Source organism: Schistocerca gregaria, chromosome 7, assembly GCF_023897955.1.
Source record: "Schistocerca gregaria isolate iqSchGreg1 chromosome 7, iqSchGreg1.2, whole genome shotgun sequence".
Taxonomy (NCBI): domain Eukaryota; kingdom Metazoa; phylum Arthropoda; class Insecta; order Orthoptera; family Acrididae; genus Schistocerca; species Schistocerca gregaria.
Window position 1 is genome coordinate 73,380,901 of NC_064926.1, and position 27,792 is coordinate 73,408,692.

The window sequence follows — 27,792 nt, forward strand, 5'->3', positions numbered from 1 at the left end:
GAAGTTGGCTGGCTCCTCTAGATGGCCCATGAACAGGTTGGGATACGTTGGGCCATGTGGATCCCCATAACTGCACCATGGCTTTGTTTGCAGGTGGTGGCTTCAAAGGTAAAGTAATTGTGGGTGAGGATATAGTTGGTCATGGTCACCAGCAAGTAGGTTGTCAGTTTGGAGTCAGTTGGGCGTTGGGAAAGGTAGTGTTCAATATCATAAGGCCATGGGCGTTGGGGATATTTATTTTCTACATTGCAATGACTATGTGTGGTATCACGTATCGATACCACCATGCTAGAGTTCTACATTTGGTAACAGAATTGCAAGTTTCCATTAGACATTGACAGCAGTTGAGCAGTATCAGACCTAACATGTGCACCTGCTGATCCACACCTCCAGCAGCCCTGTACCATGAGTGCCCTTTGGTGCTACAATACGGGACACCCAGGGCAACCACTGAGCTCACTTATGCTTGGAGCCACTTCAGCACGACACTATGCAGACGGCATTTAGTCACAGATCCAACACCACAGACCTTGCTTAGTACAGCGAGACTCTTCCTTGTTGACACTGTTGAGCTGGTTTCTGCTTCTTGGTGCATTATTTGTATTGATTCTTCGTTCACTTGGAGAAAAATAAGTTAAGTAAATCTTCTGTTTACTATGTTAACTTGTTGACTAATCACTTCTGCTCCTATCCAGCTTAACTACGACAGTTACTACACCCCTCTGTAGCTCACTGCTCCTTACCATTGTGTATGAAGTCTTACACAATACTATTTCTGAAAGTTCAATATTTCAACAGTCTTTTTTATCATAACTGTCTGCGACTCAACACCTCCTCTGTGTGGTGAGCAGCAAACTACCCTTCACATACAATTACTTTTCATACTAGACTTTCCATTGTTAGACAATACTTCATAGAGTATGTGTGAGGGAGGGGGAGAGGGGGGGAGAGAGTGGGGGAGAGAGGGGGAGAGGGGCGAGAGGGGGGAGAGGGGGGGAGAGGGGGGAGAGGGGGGAGAGAGGGGAGAGAGGGGAGAGAGGGGGGAGAGAGGGGGAGAGAGGGGGAGAGGGGGAGAGATGGGGTGAGGGGGAGAGGGGGGAGAGAGGGGGAAGAGAGGGGGAAGAGAGGGAGAGAGGGGGGAGAGAGGGGGAGAGAGGGGGAGAGAGGGGGAGAGAGGGGGAGAGAGGGGGAGAGGGGGAGAGGGGGGAGGGGAGAGAGGGGGGAGAGAGGGGAGAGGGGGGAGAGAGGGGAGAGGGGGGAGAGAGGGGAGAGAGAGGGGGAGAGAGAAGGGGGAGAGGGGGAGAGAGGGAGATGGGGGAGAGGGAGAGGGGGAGAGGCGGAGGCAGAGGGAGGAGAGGCAGAGGGAGGTGGAGGAGAGGGAGGTGGAGGAGAGGGAGGTGGAGGAGAGGGAGGTGGAGGAGAGGGAGGTGGAGGAGAGGGAGGTGGAGGAGAGGGAGGTGGAGGAGAGGGAGAGGGAGAGGGAGAGGGAGAGAGGGAGAGGGAGAGGGGGAGGAGAGGGGGAGAGGGAGAGGGAGAGGGAGGAGAGGGAGAGGGAGGAGAGGGAGAGGGAGGAGAGGGAGAGGGAGGAGAGGGAGAGGGAGGAGAGGGAGGAGAGGGAGAGGGAGGAGAGGGAGAGGGAGGAGAGGGAGAGGGAGGAGAGGGAGAGGGAGGAGAGGGAGAGGGAGGAGAGGGAGAGGGAGGAGAGGGAGAGGGAGGAGAGGGAGAGGGAGGAGAGGGAGAGGGAGGAGAGGGAGAGGGAGGAGAGGGAGAGGGAGAGGGAGGAGAGGAGAGGGAGGAGAGGGAGAGGGAGAGGGAGGAGAGGGAGAGGGAGGAGAGGGAGAGAGCACACTTGTTTGCACATTATTTTGCTTCTCTTTGGCTGACTGATACACATACATTTCGAACAGATGCTTACAAACATGTACAAAGAGTTGCATATACAGGAGGTGACAACAAAGGTCAATCAAAATCATAATTGTGATTATTAATGCAGGAGTAAAACAAAAACTAAAAGAATTGTTAATCATTAGGAAACTGGAGATATGGCAGTATACACAACAGATGACAGAGGCTGTACATTAGGAAAATATACAAAAAAGAACAACACAACATGTGTTCCCCCCACACATCCTTGCAGGAGGAAGTGAGAAAGCAAATAGAATGAACACTTCGTGAGAACCAAATGAGGCTAAAGATGAATTTGATTATTTTATCAATAAGCACATTGTATATGATGCGATGATCCTAAACCACTTTTGCATTTTTGTTTGAAATCACATGTGAGCTGACTCAGTACACAGTTTGAAATTATGGAGGTGCTCTAGCAGCAACTATGCAAGGTACTAGGCAACTAAAGAAGAAAAATCATTTGGGTAGGACGAAATATCAAATTCAATTAGTAAGGTGTGTCTAAAACAAATCTCTTACCAACATGATTAACCACAGCCACAGAGAAAACACGTAAACAGTTGTAAAAACAAGTGTTGTGAAACCACTGTATCAAAATGAAAACTTAGGAAGGTGTCTCCAAATAAAGCCAATATCACTAATTCATACCTATAGTAAGGCATACAGAAGTACACACATCAAAAAAAGTTTTGCGTCATCCTGGTTCCCAGAACACCTGGAGATGGACGTTGACTGTGGATATTATATCACAGACATTGGACGTTTGACTGTCCAGAGCTGTCACTAAACCCACCCAAAGATGTATCCAACCACGCATCAGTAGTGCCTATTAGATGGAGGGGGTCCGACAGCCGATCAGTTCCAGTCATTCCACCAGGAAGGAGGTACATGGCTCGTGTTGTCTGTAGTCCAGCTGTGCCTAGACCGTCAATATCGCAGTTTGATTGCGTTGTTACTTTGTGCCAGTAAGGGCTCTCAACAAGAGAAGTGTCCAGGCATCTTGGAGTGAACCAAAGTGATGTTGTTCGGACATGGAGGAGATACAGAGAGACAGGAACTGCCGATTACATGCCTCGCTCAGTCCAACCGAGGGCTACTGCTGCAGTGGATGACTGCTACCTACAGATCATGGTTCAGGGGAACCATGACAGCAACACCACAGGACATCGTGTTACAACTCAAACTGTGCGCAATAGGCTGCATGATTCGAAACTTCACTCCCAACGGAAAGGTCCATCTTTGCAGCCACGACACCATGCAGCACGGTACAGATGGGCCCAACAACATGCCAAATGTACTGCTCAGCATTGGCATCATGTTCTCTTCACCAACGAGTGTCGTATATGCCTTCAACCAGCAATTGTCAGAGATGTGTTCAGAGGCAACCCGGTCAGGATGGATGCCTTAGGCACATTGACCAGTGAGTGCAACAAGGTGGAGGTTCCCTGCTGTTTTGGGGTGGCATTATGTGTGGCCAACGTACACCACCAGTGGTCATGCAAGGCGCCATAACGGATGTACAATACATGAATGCCATCCTCCAACCGATAGTGCATTCATATCAGCAGCATATTGGCTAGGCATTCATCTTCATGGACCACAATTCATGCTTACATTGTGCACATCTTGTGAATGACTCACTTCATGATAACGACATCGCTCGACTAGAGGGGCCAGCAAGTTCTCCAGACATAAACCCTATCGAGGATGCCTGGGATAGATGGAAAAGGGCGTTTTATGGACGAATTAACCCACCAACCACTCTGTGGGATCTACACCGAATCACCGTTGAGGAGTGGGACAATCTAGACCAATAGTTCCTTGAAGAACTTGTGGATAGTATGCCACAATGAATACAGGCCTGCATCAATGCAAGAGGAAATGCTACTGGGTATTAGAGGTACTGGTGTTTACAGCAATCTGGACCACCACCATTGAAGGTCTCGCTGTATGGTGGTACAACATGCAATGTGTGGTTTTCATGAGCAATAAAAAGGGTGGAAATGATGTTTATGCTGATCTCTATTCCCATATTCTGTACATGCTCCGGAACTCTCGGAATCGAGGTGATGCAAAACTTTTTTTGATGTATGTATTATCCTCTCCCAGGCTAGTGCTTTTCAAGAAACACAAGCTGCTTATACAAGGGCCATTCAATAAATAATGCCCCACATTTTTTTCTCAGAACATGTTTATTGTTGAGAGTCAGAATTTGGTGACAATATACATCAAATGTCTTGTCCGTGTCCTATTTTTCTACATAGTCTCCGTCACATTCTATGGCTGTATGCCAACGTTGTGGAAGAGCATGTATTCCCTGCTGGTAAAAGCTCTTATCCTTTACACATAGCCATGTTTTCACTGTATGACTGACACTCTCAACATCTTCAAAGTGTGCTCCCCGTAGAGTATCTTTAAGTGGCCCAAAGAGATGCAAGTCCGATGGTGCCAAGGGTGCCAGGTCTGGACTATAGGGTGGATGAGGCAATGATGTCCAACCTAATTTGGTGATGTGTTCATAGTTTCTCAGAATTGTGTGTGGGCAGGCATTATCATGTTATAACAAGATTTCTGCTGGATTCTTGTCCGATAAAACATGTCAGAAACGGTTCTTGAGTTTATTCTGAGTCTTCACGTATACCTCTGAGTTGACGTCAGTCTCAAAATGCTCCAACAATTCAGATGAAATGGTCCTTCTTTGAATCTTGTGGTCCACTGTGAGCATTTGTGGAACCCACTGTGAGCATCTCTTCGAACATCCGAGTCTCGATCATTGCAGACGCACTTTCAATGCTGACCGACACCTATAGAGCCAAGTGTCAAGTTGTGATGTGATGGTCAGCACAAATAACGGCATCCACACAATTCAGCATGTCTGGAGCAATGGCTGTGACAGGACATCTCAAGTGCAGCTGATCATGGAGCTCTGTTTCTGCATTTCCTGAAGCTGTAACTTTCTTTACCCATTGCCCAACTGTACTCTTATCAACTGCAGCATCATCATACCCTGCACATGGATGTTGACCACAGTTTCTTTTTCTGCACACAAGAATCCAATAACAGCATGCTGCTTATAATGTAAGTCATATTTAGATGTCATTTTGACACTGTACTACGGCTCTGCCTTCTGCCAGAACAGTTCGAAACCACAGGTGCACAGAACAAACACAAAATGTGAAGCACCAACAAGGACATTTGTCTATGTACATTACTGGATTTTTTTTTTAAATGTGGTGCATTACTTATTAAACGACCCTTGTAGATTCTCAGCATGGCTTAAGGGAATGGCTAAGCACGACCACAGCAGTTACACAGTTCTTCCATGAAGTGTACTGTCTGTTGGACCACAGGATGCAAACTGCAAAAGCATTTGGCACAGAAAGCCATAGGACACTTCTAAAAAAATAAAGTTGTATTGTAATGGGGATCCATTTGTACATGTTATAGCAAGAGACACATGTTGAATCATAAGCAGCGCACTAATCTGACAAACAAATAAGATGAAACAAGTGAAACAGTAACAGTAGATATGACTCAAGGCTCAATCCTCGGTCCTTTCTCTTTCTCATACATATTAACAACATTGCACAATCCAGTATTACTCTACAGCAGAGAATATAAGAAGTTAGAATCTTGTGGGGTAACAGAATTACAAAATACCTTGACAATTAGGGCTTCCAGGTGGAAGCCACCAACCCTTCCTCATATATATTAATATAACACTGAGCAACTCTTAATAAGAGAATTCTCTTATCATAAACTATACAAATGATACTTCAGTATTATTCTATGGCAGAGAATATAAGAAGCTAGAATCTAGTGGGGTAACAAAATTAATAAAGTACCTCAACAATCAGGGCCGCAAGCCAAATTTTCCTCATATATATTAACAACACTGCACAATTCATTAAATCTCACATAATAAACCACGCAAATGAGATCTAAATATTGTTCTATGGTAGAAAATACCAGAAGCTAGAATCTAGTGGGGTAACATAAGTAACAAAACACTTCTACGATCAGAGCCTCAAGGTGAAAGTCTCAAAATTTCAATTGTGGTCACTTAAAACAGGCATATTTCACCACACCCATGTAAATATGTGCATAATATATTAGTAGCTATAAATTTCTGCGTATGACTGCTGATGAAAATCTGCAGTGACCAAACAACATTAACTTTGTGTGTGGGAAAGTCAGTAGTGGCTCATATGTTCTTTACCAGCTCGCAAAGACAGTTCCCAACCAAACTTAAAAATAATTTACTATGGAATGATTTACCCCTTCCTTAATTTGGGACTGAATTATGGGTCTGTGCAGTGGATGCCCACTATTTTTGCTACAACAAGCAATAAGACTTAAACGTGTTGTGAAGTGTTTATGCAGCACAAACGCTTAAAAAGATATTATTTATACACATTTAAATTATTTACATTTTCTGCGAGTCAAGAAATTGAAGGTATCAAAAATGTTTATATTCATTGAGTGAATTCTAAGACACTGCTTGTGTTCTGAACCAGTAGTATATCATCCACAAATATATAAATGGATGAGTTGCAACAACTGTAGTTTGCAACCTCCTCTATGCCAAATGTCACAGATTCAACACACACCAACCATGCAAAACCAAGCTTGCACTTTTCTCACAACATTCTGAAAACTATAAACTAAGGCAGAAGCGGGAATGCAATATTTCTTGACTTCTGCAAAGCATTTCACTTGATACGATGAAAAAAAATATATATCGACAAAATTAGTGACTAGATTGAAAATTTCTTCATAGGGAGGACACAGGTACCGAGTTCGAGTCACGGTCGGGCACACAGTTTTAATCTGCCAGGAAGTTTCATCAGTGATGCCTCTTTTTGATCACAATATTTTTATTAAGATTCAGGTAAACTTAATGTATATTATTCTTTTTGTGAAAGCTCGGGTTTCAGATCTTTACATTAAAACTGGTGTAGTTGATTTGTATAACATGTGCAGTTTATATTCCTAAGAATGAGAGACTACAACCAAATTCGAAAGTAGGCCTGAAGATCTAGTGTAATACAACTAATATAACATATAATTAGCAATGTAAATAAAACTGTATAAATTAACAATGGATCCATACAACCAGTTGGTGAGTTTTTGCATCTAGGGCAGCTGAAGGCAATAACTGGATGGACAGCAAAAGATACAAACAGAAGAGTAAAAATGAGTACTTTTGGTAAAGTAAGTACGGTTTTCAAAACAAAACATTCAACGTGTACTACTAGTTTTGACTTGTGCAATGAGAATTAGTCACTTAGTGAATGATGGAAAGATGTGTATTGAGTAGTACTATAATTAAAGAAAGTACCACTGTGATCATGCCCAGAGGTCCTGTGATGCCAACCGGCCACTATCGTCTTCTGCAATACGGCATCACTTTGACGCATTATGCAGGGGCATTGGGTTAGCATACTGCTCTCACTGCTGCTGTATACTTTCCAGACCTCGGAGATGCTAGTTATCACTTGAGGAGCTCCGCAACTGGCTTCACAAGCTAAGTGTACTCCATTCGAGACCTGCCACGACGGAAAATCCCTGACAGTAATGTGAATTGTACCCTAGTCTTCTATATGACAGACAAATGTGCTGACTGCTCACCAATGGAGGCAGGCAGTATTAATGGACAGAAAAATTAATAAATGGACTGAGGAACAAACCAGTGCAGACATGAAAAAGAACTGGAGGCGGTCAGGACATGCTGCCAGGCAAAGAGATGGTACACGGACCAAGCAAGTTCCCTGCTGGGTTCCAAGACATACGAGTAGACTGAGGTGATGACCTAATAGAAGGTTGTTAAATAATGTCGGAAAACATGAGAGGCAGCATGTACACAAATAGCTGTGGACCAGGAGTAAACTGTAAAAATGCAAGGAGACAGTACTTACTTTAAAGAGGTGAAATTCCAAGTATTACCAACAGACAAATTTAAAACTAGGAAGAACTAAAGCTAGCTTGCAAAACTGTCTGTTTAGAAGAGAAGAAGACAGGAAATTGGAGTTATGTAATGTATACTGTACTGCAAGATGAAGAAAGTATTTAATGCCAAAGTCTAAGTATGGTGTGTAGTTCCATAGTTACAACAAACTCCCAACACATTTATGCAGGTATGTGGTTACTCTCTTGGAGAGGTCTCACAATCTTGACCAAGAGTGCTCTCCTCTCAGATTTCTTTAGAACATATATAGTGCTTTGGTTGTATGTGAGTTAGTGGTACTGCAATGGTATGAAAAATGAAGCTTTCACAAAACTGGGATAAGTAACAACTTTAGGACACTGGTAGAAAAATAAGTATTCAAAAACATCATCTGTCTAGTTGGAATCTTTCTTATGAAACAAATGAAATTTTCTGAGAGAGATACGCTAACCAAACTATTCAATAACATATGTAGGTCATAAAGTGGAAACCTTAGATAATTAAGAGAGACAATAGAAGCCCTCTACAATGCCACTTATTAAAATGTTTTTCACCACAGGGACTAAAACAGCATGTATACCGCAAGTAAATGCTGAGCACTCTGAGAGTTCCCTACAGTATAGTTCTGATACAAATGGCTTTTGAAAGAGCATTTAGTATACTTCTATAAGAATATTAAAGAGATAAATGTTTGTGAATATACCAATAACAACAGGAATATTTATACCATTATTTCGACTACATGTGTCATGTTCTATTCTAGGTATCAAAAGGGATTCACTAATGCTTAAACATTTAATTCATTTCCTTTGCCCCTTTGGTACTGGGCAGATATGAATTAAATGTTTCTCTCATCTTGCTGGAAAACTTAATTCACATAATTATCTTAGGATATGCGAAGAGCTATCTCACTGATGCATTTACAGCAGTAAAACAAATGCAAACACACACATAACGAAAAGTGGAGAGTGCAACTCCTAGTCCAGGTCGGTTTATTGTAAATGTTCCTTGATTTAGTCGACCTGGTGTGGCATCAATTTTAACCCCTAGAGCAGGTATGAGTGAACAACATCTGATACTCTTGTTAATACTCGTACTTCTGTATTTATTGAGAGAATTGTTCGGTAACACATATTAGAGAAAAAGAATGGGGCAAAAATAGAGAGGAAGATATATTGTTCTTTCTTAACATACTTTTTAAAAGAACTGTGGCAATATTGCAAGAACACAGACTGATTAAAGTACATTGTTGGAGTTTTAGTAACATACAAATAAGATACAGGAAAATGAATTAATGGAAATTGATTCTAGGCAGTTAGTTAGTGAAAGATGAAACAAAAAACTAAAAAGTAAAAGATTAGGAAAATATTATTGTTTCAGAATTATCTAACCTCAAAAAATTGACCATTCTTTGACAACCTATAACCTAACTAACTTTAAGAAATAGATGATTAACCTATTCTGCCAATTGTAAAGCTACATAAAACAGACACACCCATCATGTAATTAGTTTTAACTTAGGCTGTCTCACTATTTTAAACATTTCTTGCATATGCAGTTAGGTACTCTTAATTGAGTTACCATACAGGTCAGTTTTTGTCAGGTGTTCCTAGATACAGGTGGCTCTGACTGGATTGCTGCCAACTTACAGATTCTCTTTCATTTCTCCAGAGCCATAAATGGATACTGATGACTCAGGAATGTGGGCAGCTCAGTGCTCCATTTATTGTTTGTTGCTGACAGCATATGCCAATTTGTGAGTCTGAGCCAATTCTTGAGTTTCATATGGCTTGCGTGCACTCTCAATGTTGATGAAACTGTCCTAAAAAAATAAAAATTAAAAAATCTGGTTCCCATTATTACATGTCAAATGAAGAATGTTTGTTTCAATATCTGACTTATAATTCATTTGGTATACCCCCTACATTACAGCTACCCAAGCCTTGAAAAACTTAACCACATCCTTAGCCAGCTTTTTCACTGTCTCTCATGAAGACCTGAACTTGAGGAATATTCTACCAAAAATCCTATGCTAACACCCAACCAAAGCATAATAGCATACTCTGTCATTGTGATAATTCTACTCCCAACTCTGCACATGAATCAATCCTCCTATGGACAACCCAGATGAAAAATCTCTCCTATACATTCATCAAGTACCTCCAATTACAGACAAGTCCCATAAAAGGTATGCCCACGTGCAAAAGCAGCCACATTTTTGTCAGTAGTTACATTTTAGCATGGCTCTATTTGGCAATGAAAACTAACTGTAGTGTACCAACTTAAATGGCCTCTTCCAAACTGTGGCTTATTGTATGTATCCAGTTGCTGAACCTGCTGGGCATAACATAAATGACTATCCATGGTATTTGGATGTTCCACCTCCACCTCTCCGCAAACACAAGCTTTACTGCCCTACATAGGTGGAAGCTGATCCACTCATCCTAAATCTCAACTAGCCTTTTACCTGTACTGTACTCTCTCATTTTCTGACTTTTTACTTTAGACCCAACTCCTCCTTTATCCAAATCTTGCTCTCCCCACCCTCACTCTGTTTTGCAAATATATCTTTTTCAGTCATTTTGCTACTTCCTTTGAGAGACACCGTTCTACTTTAACATGTCTCCCACAACCTCACCATCCTTGCCACATGCTGCTCGTTTCCCCCACAGCAGTCAATCTAAGCAGTTACTAGAACAGTCAGTGTCACTGTGGCTCCTCTGTGTACGAGTGGCAGTGGTAGGGGGATGGGGTGGGTGGAGGCTGCATCCATGATTGTGTGAATGAGTATGTGTCCACTACAAAAAGACTGGTATCTCTAAAGGTAGTTAAGTCTGTGTGTTGTTGCGTTCTATGCACCAAACATCAGTCATCTACCAGTAAGTGGCTGCCTTTCTTCAATGTGATTTTTAATCTTACGAAACAGTTTTTTTCCTGTTAATCAAACTCCTTCTGTGGAAGGAGAAATATTTCTTAATAAAAAAAACTGATGTCCTTGTAACACAATAATCAAATTATGAAAAATAAATTCAATCACCTGTAGATTATAGCAGTAAAGTAAGTACAATTATTTTGTAATGTCTATTCTGAATATTTCAGCAAACTACATCCATATAAATTAATGTAGCTTACAGCAATCAATGAAAAATGTTCCATGTTTACAAGAGCTTTTACATAAATCTTTCTGTATTCTCAAAGGCTTACCTAGAAACGTAAAAAACCATTCCATTTAATTATAGGCTGTGTAATATACTACTTTTCAAAAAATCTTGCATCACACCATAATAAGTGGTAGTACTGTCCATTACCAAAAACAAGTTTAGCAAAAGAACATTTACAACAAATCAAGAAGCTGGCATGCACACCAGAACCTGCTCCAGCAGGCACTTACATTAGTATGACAACAACACATTTAATTTATGTTAGTAAACTGTTACATATGTGAGCAGAATTTAATACACGAGTTTGCAGTAAGTGAAAGGCACGTTTATACAGTTAATATAGACTATCAGCCATTAGTCAAAGGTTTCACACTAATACAAAAATGTTATGTAAATGGTTTTGGGAAAAGTGATTATACAGTTCCACCATATTTCAGAAATTTTACAAATCTCAAGACTTACTTTCAAACAAGTGTGGTTACCCACCCCTTTTTTGTTTTGTGTAGTCAGTAACTAGAGGCAAATTAAAGTCATCTCGCTGTTCTTTCAGGAACATTTAAGGAATTTGGATGGAAGCAATAACAGATTGTTAGATTTAGTTTAATTTATTTATTGTTCATTTAAAGTTGTACAACACACTGTTAGTCACAAAAGAAGTAAAGAAGGCACAAATAAACGTAGATATACTGACTGACAAGAAGAATAACTAGAAACCTATATTTACCAATAACAGACATAACAATTAAATTTCTAGCAACACAGTACTGTACCCACATACATAATGTGTATGAGAACTGTTTGGCACCTTGAAATGATTTTCTGCATATAGCTACTAAATATTTACTTGTTTCCTTCTGTTATTTCTTCCCCTCTTTTGTTTCAGAATTCTCAGTGTACCATACTATCTTATACTGTGCACAAAAAAAAAGTTGAAATAGATGTCAGGTTGATAGTTAATTTCCCCTCCTAATGTTAGTTATAAAATTAGGAGAAAACGGAATGGCTAGCCAATACTTGCCATTAGGATGTGAAATTCCAGTGATGCTAAAACAAACACTATTCCCAGTTTTCTGAACTTCCCTTCTGGGTGTGGAACTACCAGTTCCAAAAACTAGGAATAGTTAGTTGCTACTTTTAAATGTGTATATCAGTAGCACTGGAATTTCATCTACTCGTGGTAAGACATGACAGTCATTCAATCATCTCATCATTTTATAGTTTTCTCAAGTGAATTTTCCTTTTAGTGCAATTTCTTCCTTTTAGAATGACAAGTATTTCTGGCACTACTAAATCAAATTTTTAGCTCCCACTGTGTATATGGGAAAAGTACACATAACATTACAGTGCAAAATGTTAAATCCACCAAATAATAAAACTTACCAAACAAAAATAAAATATACTTAGTTTAGCATTTAAATTAACATAATGAAAATATATATATATATATATATATATATATATATATATATATATATATATATATATATATATATATATATATATATATATATATATTCTAATAAGACACATTACCTCATTCTGTAATTACTGAATTCATAAATACAAAAGAAAATTCTTGCACATACGACCCCATATTTCCTCCTTTATCTATTTCTTATTTTTTGTTGTACTTAATAATTTATGAAATAATGACATATTTTTGTAACAATACTTGCTGCATGATGCACCATAGTGACTACTTTAAGAAGAGACGGTAATCATTAGCTGAATTCAAAAATGCATACAAAACAATACTTTTCTATATTTTACAGTGGGTTCTGCAAGAATAGCTAATCTAACAAATGTAGGCCCCTACTTCAATAGCAATGAAGCATAAGAGCTAAAACAAATCTCAACTTGAATAAAGTAAATTCCCTTCCACAGAATCCAGTGAAGAAAGGGCAGAAAAGAAAACATGGGGAATATAATAATGCAGCTGTTTAGTTGCTATGTTCATTATGCGCTAAATGAGAATGGGTACCACAGAAGGAAACAAAAACTCAAAGTTCAAAATTAAGGAAGAGAAAAGAGACCAAAGCAATAAAATATTAAATGCTGGAAAGAACAATAACCAAAAGTACCTAGGAGGCTAATAAGGGAGTGTTAGTGAGCTAATAAGAGGGCGCCCAAGAAAATACATTTTCTATGGGCAGCTTGATATTTTTTGAATCTGGAGCAGTGCCACAGATTCACCAGAAAAAAATTTACACTTGAAATAAAAATACAGAAAATTATGCAAAAGTTGTTATTCATATTGTGCTGGATACTGTTCAGTCACAACTGGAATGTCACAGAACTCAGTCACTTTAATTATGGATACAGCTCAAGAGGAAGAGAGTCTTGCAAACCACATTTAAGGTGAAAGAGGCAGCCTCGAGGAAAAATATTAAGCACATAAAATTCTTAGGCACTTCATTTCTTGTAATGAACAATTTTGAAAACATGAGGTCCTTCAATTATTACACATTTATTGCCTTCAGCACTAATCATTCCTATGTTTTATGCCATTTGCGGAAAAAGCATTGGCTATTGTTGTTACTTGTTTGGGTTCTTTTTACTATTTATTTTTATTGTCCTAATGTACTGTTGTTAGTTCCTTAAACTTGATACAGGGGCATATTCGACTGTTATCTGAATGAATTGTTTGTATAATACTATTTTCAATTAAATTTGTTTTAGTATCATTTATCTACTTTTTAATATACTTTATTTTGTTACTGTAACAACTTATGACATGTTTTAGTTCCAGAATAGATTTTTAATCACTTGTACATTTTTACTGATCTGTAGGTACATAATTGTCAAATATATATGCAGTAGCAACAACTGATGAATTCACATCACAAACATGTTTTCATATAGCAACTGGATCTCAGTTTCCTGTTAACAGCAATACGATTAAATCATGAGTCTGCTGGCACAGTAACCTGACCTGCACTGCATTATTATACCTTTCCAATGATGATGCCACAATGACTTAATCACATTAGGAAAATATATGGCTTCTTCTGTTTTGTTCAGGTACTTTTCATCACATTAAAAAGCTCACGTTTACTTTGTATATGAAATTAGTAAATTTATTATGAAAGGTATAGTTGCTACTCACCATACAGTGGAGATGCTGAGCCGCAGACAGGCACAACAAAAAGACTATCAGAAAAAAGAGCTTTTGGCCAACAAGGCCTCTGTCAGAAAGACAAAACACAAAACACAAAACACAAAACACACACACACACACACACACACACACACACACACACACACACACACACACACAGTCTCTGGGTGTTGAGGCCAGACTGGCCTCAGCACACAGAGACTGTGTGTGTGTGTGTGTGTGTGTGTGTGTGTGTGTGTGTGTGTGTGTGTGTGTGTGTGCGTGTGTGTGCGTGTGTGTGCGTGTGTTTGGTTTATTTATTTCTGATAAATACCTTATTGGCTGAAAGATCACTTTCTGACAGTCTTTTCGTTGTGCCTATCTGCGACGCAACATTTCCGCTACATGGAGAAAAGCAACTAAGCTATCCTTCTCATAATATTGTTACATTCCATCCTGGATTTTACACTGTTTAAATCAGTACATTTCCAGCATTTTACAATTTATTGTTTACGCAGTGTGTGTATGAAAGCCACACATTCACCAAATATAAGGGCAGAAGAGGTTACAGTGGCCTGGCTATAATTTTTTGAGGTGAGAGATCCCTCGCATACCAAGTCCCATTCTCGACCTGCTCGAATATGCCCTAGGAGACATCCAAGAACACTGTGGAAGGATTGAGTACTAACAATACTTAAACAAGTGAAGGCCACAGCAGTGGAAGACAAAGCTAGAGACTGGCAGTGATTGACTACCATCTGCAATAGATATCTCCTTCATTGTGGCTGACAGACTTCCTTTTTTGTTGTGGATAACAAGCTCTTTTATAATTTTTTATAGTGTGCTACTTTTTTCCCTTTTTATTGGGTTTTTTCTTTTGTTTTTTACTGTGGGCCTTAAAAGCCTGTTAATGCAACAGGTGGTGGTGGTGGTGGTGTTGATGATGATGATGTATATCACCCTGCAGTTGATTTGGTTTCTCTTTTGCTGACACATCTGAAGATGGCCATGGACCAAAATCAATAGTCTGATGACAATTTGTTGGTGATGATTGACAAATTACAGAAAGAAATGTTCTCTGTTTCCTCAGATGGGAACCCATTGCCTGGCAGGCACTTCCAGAAGATGATGTCATTCATCACTGGGAAAAATGTGTTGCACTTCACTGTGGATATGCAGAGTAGGACCAACACCATCAGAAAAGTTCCAGGCCACAGACTGTTGTTTTCTTTTTCTTCTTTTTTCCCAATTTCAATCTGATAAATATACCTTGTACACATACAAAAGTAGACATTGAGACTACAAATAACGCAAGTACAACATTGTTCAAGTATGTGTATAACTTCTTGGTTGTATGTATAAACTGTAATATGGAAGCCATAAAGATTGGTAATTAACAGCTGCTAAGATATGCTAACATTATTTTGCTTTTTGTAAGCTGAACAACAAGAGAAACTCCTATCAAAACAGAGATATATTCCTCACCATGTACAACTCAGTTATTTAAAAGAAAAGTTCACAAAAAATACACATGACCTCTATATTTTGTAATGAAAGGACAATACTTCATAATACCAGATCCCAAGCAGATACAAATTGTTTGTAATCTCACATTTGTGATACACCAAAGTCTGTTCCGTAACAAAGCAATAAAAGTTGGTATTGTAGCCTACAAAACTAATTTAAACCCGCATTAACAATAAAAGATGGTACTGCAGCCTACTAAACTAATTTGAACAATATTATGAGAAGGAGAGTGCTACTCCTCATATAGCAGAGATGCTGAGTCACAGACAGGCAACTTGCATGAGACAGCAGTCGTGTGTGTGAGTTGCGTTTGCGTGGGTGTGTGCATATGTCTGTCTCTAGCTGATGAAGGCCTTAATGGCTGAAAGCTATAATTGTGAGTGTCTTTTTGTTGTGCCTATCGGCGACTCAGCATCTCCGCTAAATGTCGGAGATGCTTTCCTTCTCATAACATTGTTACATTCCATCATGGATTTTCCATAGTTTGATTAAACTAAGTTAAACTCGCATTAAATTATTGGCAGTCAAAATACAGGATGTCTCAAAATGACTATATGGGTTTTAAGACTTTATAGCATTTATTACATTCAACTTACAATTATAAATAATACCTCAGACAAAAGAGCAACTCAAATAGTATTTTTGTATACTTTTGCACAAAGGGAAGGTTATGGAACGCTCAACAGTGACTGAAGAATGTCTTGAACGAGTGAGAGTCATTCATGCGTAGCCCCAGGAAATCAGTTAGGAAGGCTGGTAATGAAGTAGCAGTTATAGTGACATCCCTTTGGAGACTTAAGTATATGCTTATAACTGTGTTCTTATTGCCTGCAGTTTCTATAAGGTCTAAGGCCTACAGACTATGGTTCATGTGTCCACTTTGCAAATGAAATGATGCAGCATGGTAAAGATTTTCTGGATTATGTCACCTTCAGTGATGAATGGACATTTCACCTACGTGGAAATGTGAACACACAGTGTGGGCACCTGAGGGTCAGCAAATCCACATATGACGTTACACACGTAATGAAACTCCCCCAAGCTGAATGTTTTTTGTGCCATATTCTGGTAGAAAGTTTATAGGTCTTTCTTTTTAGGTGAAGGGACTTCAACTGGTGTCCTCAATCCAGAGTGACACTTTCCTAGATATTGACCACCTACTCTCTGATGGCTCCATCTGCACCTCTGTCCACATTAAACCCACCCACCCACCACCGACAGTACTTGCATTTTGACAGCTGTCATTCCTTTGACACCAAAAAATCCCTCCCATACAATCTGGCCACCCAGGAACAGCATATCTGCATTGACAAAAACTCCCTCGCTCAGAAAGCTGAGGGTCTCACCAAGGACTTCACAGACAGGCACTATCCCCCAGACCCATTCTGCAAGATGATTTCCCTTGCCATGTCCTCTCATACCCCCAATCCTCCCACCACCCCAAAAAGCCACAAAGCAGTGTCCATCACCCAGTACCACTCCAGACTGGAACAACTGAACCACATCTTTTGCCAGGGCTTTGATTACCTATCAGCATGCCCTGTAATGAGGGATATCCCACCCCTTCTAAATCAGTGTTCTGTCACCCATCCAACCTCCACAACATCCAAGTCCATCCCTATGCCACTGCTAACCCCAACCCCTTGCTGTGGAAGATCCAGGAGCAAAATCTGCCCAATCCACACACCAAGCCCTGTCACAGATTTATCCTATCGCATCAGGTGTTGGGCCACTTGTGAAAGCAGCAATTTCATTTACCAGCTCTGCTGTAATCATTGCACAGCTTTTTATAATGGTATGACTACCATACAGCTGTCCACCAGGATGAACGACCACTGCTAAACTGTGCCCAAAAGCAAAGTAGACCACCCTGTGGCACAAAATGCAGCTGAACATGAAATGCTTGACTTCAATGGCTCCTTCACTGCCTAAGCCATCTGGATCCTTCCCTCCACCACCAGCTTTTCTGAACTGTGCAATGGAAGTTATCCTTACAACACATTCTCTGCTCCTGTAATTACCCTTGCCTCAACCTAAGGGAACATACTGTACCCACACATACCACCCAACAGTTTCCCTCTGTCCTATCATCTCCTCCCCATTGTCATCTCCAACCTTATTTATTTGCAACCTTCTGCCAATTCAATTCATCCCCCCCCCCCCCCCCCATTTTTCCCTGATCCTCTTTCTTTTTTTCCTCCTGTTTTCCCCACCTCCCAACCCCACTAACTCCCAACACTGCACCTGTTGGCAGTCTGGTACCTCCACACTCCACCAGACAGAGTTTCTCTCTCTCCCCACCTGTACACTACTGTCCCTTCCCCACCCCGTCCAGATTGCTCCTTGCATCCCACATGACAGTTGCATTCCAGCCCGTGATGATGCTGGAGCTGCCGGTCGTGTGTGGGTGAGGTACACTTGCTTGTGTCTATGAATGGTGAGTCTCTTACTCATGAAAGCTTTGGCCAAAAGCTTACATAAGTGTCTTTTAATTGTGCCTGTCTGCAACTTGACGTTTCTTCTGTATTTTCCTTACAGTAAGTAGCAATTTTTCTTTTCCTGTGATGTAACTGGTGTTTCTTATGTTGCTGCATTAGAACCACGGTTCTTTCCTCAATTTGAAGAACTTGAAGCACAATTCATTTAGCAACAGGTTTGTGCACCACCTCACTAGCATAACTCCATACATGATTTGTTAAGTGACATTGTATCCAAACACTGAACTGGCCACATGTGGGTGGTTGACAGATGTCGTTTTGCATGACCTCCATGTTTACCCAATCTGAAGCTGTGCAAGTTTTACCTATGCAGGTTAATAAGCCCCTGAACTATGGACCGTGCAGTTGGTGGGGTGTCTTGTATACCTCAGCCATAAACACAGCCGTACCGTAAGTGCAACAGCATAGTAGGGGTATCTGTTGAGAAGGCAGACAAACACATGGTTCCTGAAGAGCGGCAAGCAGCTTTTTCAGTAGTTGCAGGGGTAGCAGTCTGGATGATTGACTGATCTGGTCTTGTAACATCAACCAAAATGGACTTGCTGTTCCAGTACTGTGAATGGCTGTAAGCAATAAGAAACTACAGCCATAATTTTTCCCGAGGGCATGCAGCTCCACTGTATAGTTAAATGATGATGGCACCCTCTTGGGTAAAATATTCCAGAAATAAATTGTCCCCCATTCGGATCACAAGGTGGGGACTACCTTCAGTGGGGGTGTCATCATCAGATAAAACAAAACTGGCATTCTATGAGTCAGGGAGTGGAACATTAGACCTCTTAATTGGGCATGTAGGTTAGAAAATATTATAGAAATGGAAAAGGACATTAATGAAGAGAATATGGGAGACATGATATTGTGAGAAGAATTTGACAGAGCAAGGGAAGACCTAAGTCAAAACAAGGTCCTGGGAGTAGATGACTTTCCAACAGACATACTGACAGCCTTGGGAGAGCCAGCCATGATGAAACTCTGTCATCTGCAGTGCAAGATATATGAGACGGGAAATACCCACAGAATTCAAGAAGAATGTTGTAATTCCAATCCCAAAGAAAGCAGGTGCTGACAGGTGTGAATATTACTGAACCATAAGTTTAATAAGTCATGGTTGCAAATTACTAAGATCAATTCTTTACAGAAGATTGGAAAAACTGGATGAAGCTGACTGCAGGGAAGATCAATTTGGATTCCAGATAGATGTGGGCACACACGAAGCAATATTGACTCTATGACTAATCTTAGAAGACAGGTTAAGGAAGGGCAAACCTACGTTTATAGCATTTGTAGATTTAGATAAAGCTCTTTGCAGTGTTGATTGGAATACTCTCTTTAAATTCTGAAGGCTGCAGGGGTATCATGTTGTTGTTTTTATGGTCTTCAGTCCAGAGACTGGTTTGCTGCAGCTCTCTATGCTACTCTAAGCTGTGCAAGCCTCTTCATCTCCAAATAGGTACTGCAAATTACAGCCTTCTGAATCTGCTTAGTTTGTTCATCCCTTGGTCTCCCTCTACAAATTTTATTCTCCATGCTTCCTTCAAATACTAAATTAGTGATCCCTTGATACCTCGGAACATGTCTTATCAAATGATCCCTTCTTCTAGTCAAGTTGTGCCACAGATTCATCTTCTCCAGAGTTGTATTCAGTACCTCCCTATTAGTTATGTGATCTACCCATCTAATCTACGGCCTTCTTCTGTAGCATCACATTTTGAAAGCTCTATTCTCTTCTTGTCTAAACTATTTATCGCCCATGTTTTACTTTCATACATGGCTACACTCCATACAAATACTTCCAGAAAAGAGCTTCCAGACACTTAAACTACACTTGACATTAACAAATTTCTCTTCCTCAGAAATGCTTTGCTTGCCATTGCCAGTCTACATTTTATATCCTCTCTATTTCAACCCTCATCAGTTATTTTGCTCCCCAAATAGCAAAACCCATATACTACTTTAAATATCTCATTTCCTAATCGAATTCTCTCAGCATCACCTGATTTATTTGATTACATTCCATTATCTTCATTTTGCTTATGTTGATCTTCATCTTATATCCTCCTTTCAAAACACTGTCCATTCCAGGTCCTTTGCTGTCTCTGACAGAATTACAATGTCACTGGCTAACTTCAAGGTTTTTATTTCTTCTCCATGGATCTTAATTCCTACTCAAATTTTTTTGTTTCCTTTACTGCTTGCTCAACATAAAGATTAAATAACATCGGGGATAGGCTACAACCCTGTCTCACTCCCTTTCCAACCACTGCTTCCCTTTCGTGCCCCTTGACTCTTATCTGGTTACTGTACAAATTGTAGATAGCCTTCTCGTGCCCCTCCATTCTTATAACTGCCATCTGGTTTCTGTACAAATTGCACATAGCCTTTTGCTCTGTGTATTTGACCCTTCAGAATTTCAAAGACAGTATTCCAGTCAACATCGCCAAAAGCTTTCTCTAGGTCTACAAATGCTAGATACGTAGGTTTGCTTTTATTAATCTATCTTCTAAGGCAAGTCATAGGGTCAGTATTGCCTCACGTGTTCCAACATTTCTATGGAATCCAAACTGATCTTCCCTGAGGTCGGCTTCTACCAGTTTTTCCATTCGTCTGTAAAGAATTCATGCTAGTATTTTGCAGTCTTGACTTATTAAACTGATAGTTCGGTAATTTTCACATCTGTCAATACCTGCTTTCTTTGGGATTCGAATTATTATATTCTTCTTGAAGTCTGAGTGTATCTCGCTTGTCTCATACATCTTGCTCACCAGATGGTAGAGTTTTGTCAGGGCTGGCTCTCCCAAGGCTATCTGTAGTTCTAATATAATGTTGTCTACTCCCAGGGCCTTGTTTTGACTTAAGTCTTTCAGTGCTAGGTCAAACTCTTTACTCAGTATCATCCCTCCCATTTCATCTTCATTTATGTCTTCTTGCATTTCCTTAATATTGCCCTAAAGGACATAGCCCTTGTATAGACCCTCTATATAGCCCTTCCACCTTTTTGCCTTCCCTTCTTTGCTTACAACTGGTTTTCCATCTGAGCACTTGTTATTCATACAAGTGGCTCTCTTTTCTCCAGAGATCTCTTTAATTTTCCTGTAGGCAGTATCTATGTTACCCCTAGTGATAAATGCCTCTACATCCCTACATTTGTCCTGTAGCCGTCCCTGCTTAGCCATTTTGCACTTCCTGTCACTTTCATTTTTGAGATGTTTGTATTCCTCTTTGCCTGCTTCACTTACTGCATTTTTATATTTTCTCCTTTCATCAATTAAATTCAATAGCTCTTCTGTTACCCAAGGATTTCCACTAACCCTTGTCTTTTTACCTACTTGATCATCTGCAGCCTTCACTATTTAATATCGCAAAGCTTACAATTCTTCTTCCTTCCCCCATTCTTGACAATCATTCCCTAATGCTCTCTCTGAAATTCTTTTTAAACTCTGGTTCTTTCAGTTTATCCAGGTCCCATCTCCTGGAATTCCCACCTCGCAGTTTCTTCATTTTTAATCTACAGTTCATAACCAATAGATTGTGATCAGAGTCCACATCTGCCCATGGAAATATCTTACAATTCAAAACCTGGTTCCTAAATCTCTGTCTTTCCATTACATACTCTATCTGAAACGTCCAGGCCTCTTCCATGCATACAACCTCCTTTCATGATTCTTAAATCAAGGGTTAGCTACGATGCTCTGAGTAAACCTCTACCTGGCAGTTTCATCTTTCATTCCTTACTCCCATTCCATATTCCCCAACTACTTTTCCTTCTCTTCCTTTTCCTATTATCGAATTCCAGTCTCCCATGACTATTAAACTGTCGTCTCCCTTCAGTAACTGAACAACTTCTTTCAGCGCATCATACATTTCTTCAATCTCTTTATCAACTGTGGAGCTAGTTGGCATATAAATTTGTACTATTGTGGTAGGCATGGGCTTTGCATCTTGGCTACAATAATGCGTTCACTATGTTGTTTGTAGTACGTTACCTGCATTCCTATTTTTCTATTCATTATTAAACTTACTCCATTACCCCTAATTGATTTTGTATTTATTTATAATTTCACCAGACCAGAAGTCTTGTTCCTCCTGCCACTAAATTTCACTAATTCATACTATATCTAACTTTAACATATCCATTTTCCTTTTTAAATTTTCTAACCTACCTGCCCAATTAAGGGATCTTACATTCCATGTTCCGATCCATATAATGCCAGTTTTCTTTTTCCTGATAATGACGTCCTGTGTAGTCCCCAGCCTAAGATGCAAAATATTTTACCCAAGAGGACATCATCATTATTTAACCATACAGTAGAGTTGCATGCCCTCAGGAAAAATTATGGCCGTAGTTTCCCCTTGCTTGCAGCCGTTTGCAGTACCAGCGCAGCAAGGCCATTTTGGTTAATGTTACAAGGCCTGATCAGTCAATTATCTAGACTGTTGCTCCTGCAACTACTGAAAAGGTTTGCTGCCCCTCTTCGGGAACCACATGTTTGTCTGGCCTCTCAACAGATACCCCTCCATTGTGGTTGCACCTATGGAATGGCTATCTGTATCGCTGAGGCATGCAAGCCTATCCACCAACGGCAAGGTCCGTGGTTCATGGAGTAACATATAGGGACGGAAAAGATAGTTACAACTTGTACAGAAATCAGACAGTAGTTATATAAGAGTTGAATGGTGTGGAAAGGAAGCAATAACTGAGAAGGAGTGAGACAGTATTGAAGCCTATCAACAATGTTATTCAACCTGTACAATGAGCAAGCAGTAAAAGAAATGAAAGAAAAATGTGGAGAAGGAATTAAAATTCAGAGAGAAGAAATAAAAGCTTTGGGGTTTGCCAGTGACATTGTCATTCTGTCAGAGACAGCAAAGGTCTTGGAAGAGCATTTGAATGGAATGGACAGTACCTTGGAGGGAGGATATAAGATGAATGTCAACATAAGCAAAACAAGGATAATAGAAGGTTGTCGAATTATGTCAGGTAATGCTGAGAGAATTAGATTAGGGAACCTGACACTTAAAGTAGGAGATGAGAACTGACAATGGGTGAAGTAGAGGAGATACAAAATGTAGATTGGCAAGAAAATTATTTCTGAAGAAGAGAAATTTGTTAACATCAAGTACAGATTTACGAGTTAGGAAGTCTTCTGTGAAATTATCTGTCCGGATTGCAGCTATGTATGGAAGTGAAATTTGGGCAATAAACAGTTTATACAAAAAGAGCATAGAAGTTTTGAAATGTAGTGCTACAGAAGAATGCTGAGGAGCAGATGGAAAGATCACCTAACAAATGAACAGAATTGGGGAAAAAAGAAATTTGTGGCACAACCTAACTAGAAGAGGGGGATCAGTTGACAGGAAGCATTCTGAGACATCAAGGGACTAATTTAGTATTTGATGGAAGTGTGGGAGGTAAAAATCATAGAGGCAGGCCAAGAAATGGCTACAGCAAGCAGATTCAGAAGGATGTAAGTTGCAGTAGTTATTCGGAGATGAAGAGACTTGCACAGGATAGAGTAGCATGGAGAGTTGAACCAAACTAGTCCTCAGACTGAAGGCAACAACAACAACAACAACAACAAAGGATCAGCTACCAGCTGATCTACCAAACTTTAGCAACAGCATTGTTGCAACAATTACTCCTGACAAGGTGATCAAGGTTTGAGAACTCACCTATCGACCATATGTGTGACTAATAGCACTCACATTGAACACTTTTAAGTAAAAGTTCACTTTCCAACACTAGGCTGCTGGGAGAGGCAGTTGGGATTTCAGTTCCACCACTGATGAAGAATGCATTAGCTACAGCCTGTCACACGTCACCTGGTCATGATACGGTCCATTACAGTACATTAAAGCAGCTCATAGGGTGCTTCTCTTTCATTTGAGGTACTGTTTTTAATTGGGCGGGAAGCCTTAAAACCCATACTGAAGCACAGCACATGCCATATAGCATTCATTTGACCACTACATACATGAGTTATCATCTGAATGAAGAAGTATTAAATTAAAGTTAAACTGGGAATAGACATATAAAATGGGATTATATTCAGAAATTGACTCATTTCTCACAATATTACAAAGAAATTGCTTGGCATTTTCCTGCTTATTGTCTGAAAGGATATGGACTATATATAATATATATGGAATATATATGGAATATATATAATATATATAATAGCACGACAAAAATGGAGTAGGCTTACAGATAATAACTTCAGCATTAAATTTATATTCAAAGTTGCAAAATTCTTTGTGCCCACAGCTGGTATGAATAATGGGAAATTAAGTCACCTGTGGAGTTATTAGCTCTACAACGCATTTTTTGTCCAAGTGACTGTAATTCTATGTATAACAAGGATACAGAAGACAAGATTAATTATAGTGTACTTGACAGCAACCACATAAACATTAATTATAGCTTTATGACAAAGTGGGGCCAGGGATTCAAAAATTATTTTGGGTCTTTTTAAACAGTATGGAGTAAAAAATTACTTTTGAGTGACATAAAGCAGGCAGTGCATAATTATTAATGCAGTTGCTAACAGCTGCTTCCTTTTGTTAATGAACATGTTGCCCTGTCTGACATCTCTGAAGGTTCTTCTTTACGATGGGATCTAAAGAATGTGAATAAACAAAGGCATTTATAAAATGAGTCATTATCACAAGACAAACATGCTATTAATATGTTATTTATCTATTATTTGTGTACAATGATTACATAGCAATAAACGTAATAGAAGTCTTAAGCATATATTCTTAGTTTAAAGACTAAGTGGTATACAGTATTTATTAAGAATATGCTGTGAACATGAACAACTGAGCAAAATGTGTACTTAAGAAAATCGGTAGGTACACAGTCTACAACAAGCAATGTGATCCTGTGTTATAATAAATGGGGATCTAACCAATATTGATATTCTAGAGCCTGACTCTGGAGCTACATAAAAACTGAATTTTAAGCAAAGCAACAAATTTCAATTCAATATATGAAGTCTCACAAATCTAATCATTAAAAATATTTTCTCATTCAACAAATTGGAAGTTTATAACACATATTGCTTTTACAACAAGTTAGTTATTTCCTTGATAAATTAATGATAAGTGTGTGATGATACCCTACTACTGTTTCGAAAGGTTAAGTTTCCGGTGAAGTCCAACATGTAGCCTTATTCATCGCTATACTAGAAACCAGAATCCCAAACAGGTTACTCAATAACAATGAAACCACGTATTATATTCCAGTGGACACAGAGCTATCCTGATTTAGATTTTCTAAATTGCTATTTATTTGGCGTAAACTGTTCAATCATAACTACAAATTATGGGGAATTTTTTCTCCGTGTGGGAAAACTCGGGAGTATCTGAAGAATTTCCCAATGCCTACAAATTATTCACTGCGCCTTGTTGGGACTTTATTAATTATACCGTTACCTCTATTCGTTTGGAAACCGCACTATCACAATTTGCACAAATAAAATATAGTCGCTCATCGAAAATTTAATCTGTTTAATATGCTGAGGCACACTGCTGTTGAATTCATCATATAAGGTTTACTTTGTTATTTCTCTAGATGTTATTCAGAATCTCTCAATCCACATTATTTTGTTATCGTTGCCCTCGCCAGCAGTTAATTCACTTCTTAGGTTACCATAGATTTCAACAGCGCCAAACTACTCTCAACCATACTGTACACATTGTGATAAAATAGTGTTTGCATTTGATACCGAGAGCGGCAGTAACGAAAATCTGCACTCCGTTGGCAAAGTTAACATTCAAATACAAAGCCACAACTAGTTCCAACAAACTTTCGTTTAGACAAGTATGGTCTAAATACTTTGTTAAGTTGTAAAGTGAAATGGCTCGTTGCGCTTCCGCCTCTTGTTTTACATTTACATATTCAGTATATTAGTGGCTTCCGTGTTGCAAGTGGAGTTCACAGTAAGTCTTTCAGTCTGTCAACATGCCTACGAACAATATGACAATGTACCTACTTTGATACTACGTTTCTGGTGTGTCATCAAATAAGAGGTGATATCTTCAAATCAGAATGTTTCTATGAGGCTCATTTCATGCTGTACATATAATCGAATTTCATTTCAGCCAGTGACTACTACAGGCTTCACCCAAACCACATTCGTAGCTGCATTATAAACAAACAACTAATATTGAACACTACTGGTACTGGTGATCACGTGATGAATGTTGACGTCATATTCCTCGCTCACACTGCAGAAAACACGTGATGAGCCTCCGCAAGATGCATTTTTTGCTGTTCAACATTCAGCATGCTCTTGTATTTTCAACAGTGCAAGCACGCATGCGTAATTTGTCCGAATTGAAGAGCGTGCGTCATAACGCGTTTCTTCTCTGCATCGGTAGCAATCTCTTGCGCTATTTAGCAGACAATAAGCAGCTGTAGCCAATGTAGGGATGTGCCTGACGATTTTGTGCAATGATATCTAAATTGAAAATTACAAATAAAGAACTTCATGGAGGAATAAAACGAAGAGATGTCATATGGAAAGCAACTTCTATGAATTATTCAAATAAAAATTTGGCGTATGAAACGTTTTTCACTGATTACAAGTATTGCTTTGATTTGGCATTGCCATTAAAAAGAATTAAGGTCAGTGGGAAGTCAAATACCTGCATAACACACGGGATTTTTTTTTAAAAAAAATGAGCGATCACCATTACAAAACCTAAGCAGACATGCCAAAATGAACACTACAATAAAAGCGTGCCGGTCCAACGAAAATAAAGATCTATAGGAAAGTTTTACAGGCAGCAAAAAAGCTAAGTAATGATTCACATATCAACAAGGGAAGCAATAATTCGAAAACGGTTGGGAAGGTTATAAAGATAAGAAAATGTAAAACTCCAACCCACAGCTTTACAGCTTTTTAAACCAAAACTGAGGGTAAAGTGATAGAAGATGCGCATCAGACTCCCAATATATTCAATGAACGTTGTGTGAGCATAGCACCAAACGTAATTAAAGTATGTACAATCATACAAAAAAAAAACATAAAAGTACCAACTTGTGAAACGATATTGTTTCTATACCCAGTAACAGAATCTGAGGACAGAAATGCTATTAATAGGCTTAAACCACCACCATTTATGACTTCAAGCGACAGTTAATTTGAGGGCTGGATGAAGGTCTGTTAGGTTTTCTGATGAAAGTTGATTCTGGCTCAGTGCCATGAGGAACGTGTGTTGGTTAGGAGAAGTCAGTTGCGAACCTGCAACCTACCTGTTTGCATGGAGTTTTCATCTGGCGTCCAATTTCCTATGATAGCAGGAGCACTCTCGTGGTTATCCCATTACTCTGACTAGAATTTGTACGTCAATTTTGTGATTCGACCTGTTGTGCTGCCATTCATGAACAGCATTCTAACAGAATACCGCTCGCCCACATACCGCTGTTGTAACCCAACATGCTCTACAGAGTGTTTACATGTTGCCTTGGCCTGCTCAGTCACCAGATCTGTCTCTAATTGAGCACAGATTGGACATCAACAGATGACAACCCAACATCATCCTCAAACAGCGTTAACCATCCCTGCATTGCCCAACCAAATGCAACAGGCATGGAAATACAGTATATCCCACAAACTGACATCTTGCACATGTCCAACACAGTGCATGCAC

General features: G+C 39.6%; 1 protein-coding gene across 7 annotated transcripts in view; it reads right to left on the reverse strand.

Moving 5' to 3' along the window:
• LOC126281772 (carboxypeptidase N subunit 2-like) overlaps positions 1-26,471 on the reverse strand; it is a 312,044-nt gene extending 285,573 nt beyond the window's left edge. For 2 of the 7 annotated variants that reach the window (XM_049980974.1, XM_049980969.1), the window contains exon 1: positions 26,130-26,469. The gene's annotated coding sequence lies outside the window, so the exon portion shown is untranslated. Of the gene's footprint in view, positions 1-9,504; positions 9,678-24,630; positions 24,753-26,129 lie in introns of all 7 variants that reach the window. The other 5 variants (XM_049980975.1, XM_049980972.1, XM_049980970.1 and 2 more) reach the window with 5 other exon arrangements.
• Between the last annotated feature and the right edge of the window lie 1,321 nt (positions 26,472-27,792).